The sequence below is a fragment of the Myodes glareolus genome, chromosome 3, assembly GCF_982192425.1.
Source record: "Myodes glareolus chromosome 3, mMyoGla1.1, whole genome shotgun sequence".
NCBI lineage: Eukaryota > Metazoa > Chordata > Mammalia > Rodentia > Cricetidae > Myodes > Myodes glareolus.
Genome location: NC_142028.1, coordinates 14745048 through 14752572, shown reverse-complemented (window position 1 = coordinate 14752572; position 7525 = coordinate 14745048). Strand labels below are relative to the sequence as shown.

At 44.8% G+C, this 7525-nt stretch overlaps 1 long non-coding RNA gene across 1 annotated transcript in view; it reads left to right on the top strand.

The window, feature by feature from the left end:
- The first annotated feature begins 234 nt into the window (after window positions 1–234).
- Window positions 235–7525, top strand: part of LOC146895339 (uncharacterized) — a 50814-nt gene continuing 43523 nt past the window's right edge. Inside the window, exon 1 of the long non-coding RNA XR_015737414.1 lies at window positions 235–338. This is a non-coding gene — a long non-coding RNA (uncharacterized LOC146895339). The remainder of the gene's footprint in view (window positions 339–7525) is intronic.

Here is a 7525-nt window from a genome sequence, read left to right as displayed (position 1 = left end):
TGTCTCCACTCTTCCTCGAATGCAGCAATGTCATTTCTTAACTGGCAGGTAGAAAAACAAGGCATTTTCTCAACGACTGTTCAGCAAGATCCTGCAAGAGTTCTGCATGTGACCAACAGCATTGCCTGGCCCTGACCTAGCAGAATAGCTTAGAAACAAATGACTGCTGTCATGGGAACCATGCGTAGGGGCGGGAGGACACTTGTTGGGTCTTGTCCATTAGTGTTTCTATGTATTTCTCTTTCATAACGTGTCCCAACACCCAGCTTTCCTAGAACGGTCTGCAGCGAAGCTGGAAGTGTGAGGGACTGGAGGTGAAACAAGGGGTGAGAGGGAAGGTAAGAGCGTGGGAGAATATGAATGCTGACCTTGCAGAGTACACGGAAAACTCAGACCTCCCAGGAATACAAGGCATGAGTACGTGGTGTTCTTTAGCATGCTCCATGGCCTGAATTTTGATCTGTTGTTCATTCTTAATAGCGGGAAGTAACCAGGTAGCCCCCGTGCACGGACTATTGGAGCTGTTGTTAGCAGATCATTTAAGTCCTATTGCTTTGTGACATTTGACAAACATGCTGTGTCTCTAAAGCTGAGGCCTTTGGTGACAAGATGGGATGATACTATTTTCCTCTGATTCATTGAGAAGCTTTCATGATGTTTTATATTAAAAGAACCTGGGACCCTGTATTAAAGGCAAAAAAAAATGTTGGATGAAGATTTGGGAAGCAACGAAAAGTTAGAAAAGATTTTAAATCTTCAAAAGATCTTTGGTCTAGTTAAAATGGAAGGATTTAATACTATTTCCATTTTATTATCTACTCAGAGTTAATGAGAATTATTTAACTGTATTAGCTTCCCCTCTGTGAATGTCCAACATGGAGAATTACACTCTGTCTTGCCAAAGAGTAGCCCCAAAGACCAGAGAAGTGGTTCCGTTCTTATAAGAAAGTACCGTAGCTATTCAGTTAATTCTTGGGATTTATGGAGACAGGAAGGAATGGAAATGAAGTGAGTTTCTTTCCCGACGTGTAACTGAAGCTTGAGCAATGCGGGAACAAAGCGGCTTCACGCCATCCATCACACCGCAGCGCAGAAGTCAGAGGGAGGCGACGCTGCGGCTGAATTTATCACGCTTGCTCTTTAGCGAGGGCAGGAAATGCTCAGAGACTACAGAAAACCGAATCTTACCCTCCTGGAACAGTCCATCAGACGCCCCAGGAAGTCTGTTCCTCTAATTCCATTTCTTCCACCCCAACTATTTTTATATCTATTTAGAGAATGCAATAAAACTTGGTTGTAACTAAGAAGCAGGGCCTGAAAGCAGCGCCTGCAGCCCCTGCACAGACTCTTGCTTGGAGAACAGTACACGACTCATCCGTAGGGAGAGCCTTTGTGCTCGTTCATGAGCACTGACTACCCGGATACTAATTAGTGTTGCTCATTGGAGGAAGCTGACTTGGCTTTGATACTGTGTATTCTCTACACCAGCACCCATGTCTCTATCCACAGTTTGGAATGGATGAATGAATGCGTGAACCACTATCAGGAAGATTGTCAGTCTGCATGATCGCTAACTCAGACACTTCTGATTTGAATGGAATGTGAGCAGGATGCAGAGGATCTCATGAGCTCTGGCTTGGTTGATTCCAGACTGCGGAGAAGTTGGCTAGTTGAAGGAAATTGCTCAGTGAGAATGAATGACCAGGGCTTTACTCTTGTAAGCTGGGTTTGGGACAGCTAGTTGAAACCTTTCCATTGATCGTATTTTATAAAAAGAATCCACCTGCCGTGTAACCGCATAGGATTCTGCATGCAGCTCATCATGGGCTCTGCTGCCTTTGTGGACATTGGGTGAAGCAAATGTGGTTCCTACATACTTTGGGATGTTATTCAGCTGTAGGGAGAGGGGAATAGTGGTGATTTCGAGGAACAAGATGCAACTGGAAATCATGTTAAGCAGAATAACCCAGACCCAGAAGACAAATGTGGCAAGTGTTGTATTTTCTAATGCAGATCCTGTATTTAAGTGTGTGTGGGTGTGCGCACGTGCGCACACACGCACGCGCGGTACTCTAGGCTTATGGGGAGTTTGTCATCACAGTAGAAAGGCAACTGGGGGAGGAGAGAAAGAGACCTGAAGGAAGGAGAGATGGAAATCAGTAAGGGAGAGTAACAGAATACATACAACATGAAAGCAGAAGGGGGCAGTGCTGGGAGTGAGATGGGGGTCAGTAGGGTGGGAAGAAGGACGGAGGGCAGAGGCAAAGTGGATAAGGGGAGAAGAGAGTGTGACACCGCAGGGCGATTGGTAATGAAAAGTCCCCAGACTATCTTAATACAAAATATACAGCTTTAATAAACAGAAGTAAGACTTACAACACCTTACACCAGAATCCAAACGATCTGTCCGGATGCAGGAGCCAGGCGAAAGAGAGCTAGCGGGAGTGCTTGCTAGGTTTAGAGGCAAGCTTTAGCCTAAGGGCGGCACGCCCCCAAAACAGAATGTGATTGGCTGAACTCCCCTATCAAGAGTGTGATGGTGCAGCGTATAAAATGCCACAATGAAACCTCTTACATTCTATGCTAATTAAAAAAATAAGTAGGTGTATAAATATTAAAAAGATCATTGGGCCGAAAAGGAAACTAATTCTACATTACAATTGTGTACTTTTGTGTTACAAATGCCAGGGGACACTACCCACAGGGAATAAGGACTTCCGTGACCAACGCTGGTTTCCCAGTTTTTGTCCCAAGCTTGCCTTCGCCTCCCCACACCGTCTTCCACATGCCAATGTCATCCAGATGTTTGTTGTTCAGAAGTCAGCTGGATGAATGCACAAAGGGTTGGCAAAGAACAGCTTAGCAATGCTGGCTCCTCTTCTGAACACGTGCCCTGACCTGCAAACCTAACGAGTGATAACCAGCACTTGTCTGTAGTGATGTTTGGACCAAGTTTCAAATTTTGCACATCCTAGAATTGCTCGAGAAACCATGTTTGCTTTGGAGCAGTTTCTGGGTTTCATTCCTAGATATTTGTACTCAGTTGTGTCTCTGGTGGGTCTCATGGATTCTTGTAGGGAAACAACCCTAGTTTTAGCTAACATGTAATAATTGCACACTTTTATGAACTGCTGTGTGGGATTTCGGTACCTGCATAAAATGTAAGATCAGACAACTGGCATAGCTGCTGCCTCAGACATTTGTCATTGTCCTTTCTGTTGGAAATACAATTATTTTTATTAACATGTGTTATTGATGATTCATATTTAGATGTTTCTTGGGCCAAACTCTAAGAAATAGCAGTAGACAATGGTTGAGTCATTCATGGGAGAACACTGGCCAGGATGCTGAGAGGACACAGCACCATCTTCCCCCTGGGGTAACAGGGGCAACAGGGCAGGCAACAGGACTGAGGACAGTGGGGAGCAAGCAAGGCGCATGTGGGCTTTGTCATCCTGAGAACCCATGAAAGCTCTCTGTCGCCGTCAGGTAGCTACCGACAGTGGTTTTCTTCAGCCTGTGAACTCCCACATGCTTCGGAAGTCAGAGGGGCTGAGAATGTGGACTTTTTAAGTTTGATTCTTGGTGTTTTACTTACCATCAGGATGAGGGGTGTGTACTCTTTTTTCTTTTGCTACTTTTCTGTAGTCATTAATTCTTTGACATTTATTTATTTATGTCTGACATATGTGCATATGCTTGTGAACCTGCCCATGGTGTCACACATACAGGTTAGAGGACTTTTGCATAGAGGAAAACTTTAAATATTAGCATATAATTTCATAATGATATGTTTATCTATGTTTTTATTTGATCAAGGTATATTATATTTGACCAAGGTATATTTACGATATACCTTGGTCAAATTTACTCTCTCTTCCTCTATTGCTTTCCTCCTTTTGTCTTTCCCTGATTGTTCTTCCAGTCTCCCCAAGTAACTCCTTGCTTCTTTCCTGCCTTACTGCTAAATGAAAACTCTAGATAGAAGAGGAAACCTGTAGTATTTGTCTTTGGAGTCTGCCTTATTTCACTTAACATCATGATCTCTGGTTCTACCCATTTTTTCTGGAAGTTATAAAGTTCTATGTAGGGAGAGACTGCTCTTTCCTTCCCGGCCGCCCAGACCTGAATAATCACACAGAAACCGTTTTAATTACAGCGCTACTTGGCCAACAGCTCAAACTTATTCCTGGCTGACTTATATCTTAAATTAACCCATTTCTATTGGTCTGTGTATCGCCACAAAGCTGTGGCCTACAGGTAAAGGTTCTGGACGTCTTTCTCCCTTGGCAGCTACATGGCATTCCCTTGACAAAACCTCCTCTCTATATCTCTGTTTGGATTTCCCACCTGGTTTTACTCTGCTAAGCCATAGGCTGAAACAGTTTCTTTATTAACCAATGGTAATAGGACATATTCATAGCATACAGAGGGAAATCCCTTATCAGTTCTGGTATTTTTAGGACCAAATAATACTTTATTGTGTATATATACTTATGTGTGCACCACACTTTCTTTACCTACTCAGCCACTGATGGGCACCAAGGCTGGTCACATGTTTTGGATATGGTCAATACCACCATAATAAACCAGGTTATGAAGATGCTTCTACCGCAGGCCAGCTTGCATTCCCTTATGCCTGCATCTAGGTGTAGCAAAGTGGGGGAAAGATGATAGTTTTTGTTTTGGCTGAAGTTTCTTAATCTGTGAGTACTTTTATCTTACTCATTTGTAAAATGATGATGATGATAATAATAATAATAATAATAATAATAATAATAATAATAATAATGTCTAGAATGTAGAATTGTTGTAAAAGTTTTTTCAATGAGTCCGAATGGTGTTTGCCCTGTCAGTGCTTGAGGTGAGAATCACCACTGTGACCTTTAGCTCAGTGCTCGAGGTCTCTATCAGTACTCTGACCTTTTAGCGCAATAATCCAGGTCCCTATCAGTCCTCTAGCCTCTAGCTCAGTGATCCAGGTCCCCATCTGCACTCTGACCTCCAGCTCAGTACTCCAGGTCACTGTTGGTGCTGTGACCTGTCAGTGCTAGAGTTCACTGTCAGTGCTCTCACCTTTTTAGCTCAGTGCTTTGCTTTCAGAGATGGATTTCCAGACGATACAGGTGTAGCAGGATGGAATCACTCAGAATAGAGAGTAAAACAGAGGTCTTCCAGCCCTTAACTCATGTCCGCTCACCAGCAGACAGGTCCTGCTGCTACATGAAGTGTCTAATGCGTCCACACTTGAATGTCCACATCCCAGATAGTGTTCTGACTTTGCTCTGTTTGCTTCACAGGAAAACAAAAACAACAAAAGCCCAATGTTGACATAAAGGAGGGAATGCCCAGACCTTTTCTTGGGCTTTCAGAGTCTGTGAAGTAAATACTTACCTATAGGTAGTTACATGGTAACCAAGCTATCACAAAATTCTCCACCAAATTCTGTAAAAATCCCCAGACACTAGAAGTTAAAAAAGTCCTCACCTTCTCCATGAACTTGCTGGGGCCCCAGAAGAGCGGGATCTCCCCAGGGTAGTGTTCCCGCCTACTCTGGGAACATTTGATGGTGTCCTGAGGTAGTTGTGGTTTTCACCGTCCAATGGTGTGAATGACACCTACTGGGTAGAAACTAGGGGTGCCACAAATTCCATGGTTCACAACCCAGCCACAGCAGGGAAGCATCCGGACTGAACCCCTAGAGTGCTGAGGCCCAGCGACCCTGTAAAAGGAGAAATAGGTGCCCTTGGAGGAAGAACCGTGCGAGTGAGACATTTCCTAGAATAGTGAGAAGCCTGACTTTATGCCCTCTGTCTCCCTGCATCCCCATGGTGTGTATACAGTAATCTAGCTGTCGGGAGACATGTCAGAAGCAGGGGCAAAAGAAGCCTCTCTCCTTCTGCACTGTGCGTCTGACAATAGCTAGCCAGGGCTTCTGAGCAAGCCTATGCCTGTTGTCAACAGAATCACTGTTTGCTGTCGAGGAGACTCACCCCAAATCTTACCTTGCATCTTCATGACTTTGTAGCTTGGAAGTACCCTCCTTTCATGTTGGCTCCTACGCTTCTCCTCCTAAAGGTCAAGTATTTTCCCTCACGGTCTGGGTGTTTGGTTCAGAAGCAGCAAATTTAAATTTCTTCTTCTGCAGCACAGATTTTATCAAGGGAGACATTTCCTTACTTGGGCGATAAGTTCCTACAATAATTAGTGCTAATTGAGATCCAGGTAGGCAGCTTAGAAAGGCTGACAACTAAATCACTCATGACGGTGACCTAGGGACTGGTCTCATAGGCTCTCATTTAGTCACATGGATGAGGAAGAGGCGCAGAATCAAGTGACATTAGCAAGTCAACTTTAAGGACGCTTTGCAGTTACTATGAATAATTAGAAAACGATTTGAGCTGAATGCCAACACACACACACACACACACACACACACACACACACGCACACACGCACACACACCACACTTCTCAGTGGGAATCTGATCTTCACCTAATTACGAACAAAGATCATAGGGCCAGCAACACGATTACTCTTTAGATAATATATAGATCTGTCTGGGAGCCCAGAGACAAGATCACACGTGTTTCAGTTGTAGAGCAGAGGTGCCCTCGTGAGCGGCTCTCACTTGACTCTTTTTCAGTTTCTTCATTATTAGTGACCCAACTAATACTGCTCCCTCTCTCTGGGAGCAGTGCCCCTTACTTCTAGAGATCTATACTCCAAAGTGAGACCGTCACCAAATAGAGCTGCGCAGTTTAAGCAGTTGTGACTTCATTAACTTTCTGGAGTTATAGTCTGGTTTTGAGTGTGTGGTGTTTTGAATTAGAAGCATCCACCGTAAGCTTACATATTTGAACACCTGTTCTCTGGTTCCTGAAGCTGTTTGGGGAGGCTATGAGGAGGCGTGGCCCTCAGTATGCCACTGGGGGCAGGGTTTGAGAGTTTGTAGCCTTGCCCCAATTCCAGTTCACTCTCTGCTTCATGTTTGTGGTTGGAGGTGTGATCTCTCAGCTTCTTGCTTTGACCACGTGCTATTAGGCTTCTTCTGCTTCCTCTCTCTCCACATGCTCGTATGCCTGTTCTGCTACTACAGACTCTCCTCCTCCCACGTTTCCCCTGCTACCACAGACTCTCCCTCCACTTGCTTCCATGCCTCCCTTGCTATCACAAACTCCCCCTCCACAGTCTCCTATGCCTCCTCTGCTGTCACAGACTCCCCTTCCACATACTCCCACACCTCCCCTGCTACCACAGACTCTCCCTCTCTCCACATGCTCTGATGCCTTCACCGCTACCAAAGACTCTCCCTCCACGTGCTTCCATGCTTCCTCTGCTACCACAGACTCTCCTCCTTTCATGTGCTCCCACGCCTCCTCTGCTGTCACAGACTTCCGCTCCACGTGCTCCTACGCCTCCTCTGCTCCCACAGACTCTCCCTCTGGAATCATGAGCCAAAGTAAACTTTGTTCATTAAGTCAATCTTGGTCATAGAATTCATCACAATAACAATGAGTAGCTG